The sequence below is a fragment of the Sinocyclocheilus rhinocerous genome, unplaced genomic scaffold (genome assembly GCF_001515625.1).
Source record: "Sinocyclocheilus rhinocerous isolate Xijiao unplaced genomic scaffold, SAMN03320098_v1.1 C35818280, whole genome shotgun sequence".
NCBI classification, from domain to species: Eukaryota; Metazoa; Chordata; class Actinopteri; order Cypriniformes; family Cyprinidae; genus Sinocyclocheilus; species Sinocyclocheilus rhinocerous.
Genome location: NW_015764469.1, coordinates 1 through 648, shown reverse-complemented (window position 1 = coordinate 648; position 648 = coordinate 1). Strand labels below are relative to the sequence as shown.

At 34.7% G+C, this 648-nt stretch overlaps 1 long non-coding RNA gene across 1 annotated transcript; it reads left to right on the top strand.

The window, feature by feature from the left end:
* The first annotated feature begins 217 nt into the window (after positions 1 to 217).
* On the top strand, positions 218 to 648 carry LOC107735134 (uncharacterized). Its single transcript, XR_001639305.1, has 3 exons — positions 218 to 281; positions 366 to 440; positions 617 to 648. It is a non-coding gene; the product is annotated as an uncharacterized LOC107735134 (long non-coding RNA).

The following is a 648-nucleotide window of genomic DNA, read 5'->3' as shown; positions in this document are numbered from 1 at the left end:
ATATGTTATTTTTTTTAAATGAAATATAATTTGAAAGTCATTCATACAAACTAGAATAACTAGATAATGGAAAATTGTTGTCATAGAAATGAACTTGCATTGGAAAATGCAGTATTTTACATAACTGACACACACATCTGATGCGAATCATATTTTTTTCTAGAGCTTTTATGTGGTGCATGTTCCATTAAGTATTTTGTTTTGTGTGTTTCTGCAGACTTTGGTTTGATGAGTTGATAAGCCTGTGGGTGTCGGTGCAGAACCTTCCAAGCTGGGAAGTGGTAAGTATAGTTGCCTCACTATCGAATTTTAACTCACTTCAGTAATCCATTACATTAGAATTAACCTGATTTTGTCTGTTCCAGAATCTTGTCAGCCTTTTTGCACGACTGGCAAATGACAACATTGGTTACATAGATTGGGACCCTTATATACCGAAGGTGAGATATTCAGATATTACTGCCACCGTATAGAGACATTGCTCCAAAACTTCTGTTTTCAGTAATAAGTTTCTTGTTTATATGATTTGGCTGTTTTGTACACACAATAAGCCATTCAATCCAGAGCTGGTTCAGTATTGCTGGTTATACAGTTTGTATTCTGTCTCTGTTTTCAGATCTTCACTAGGATCTTAAGGAGTCTTAATCT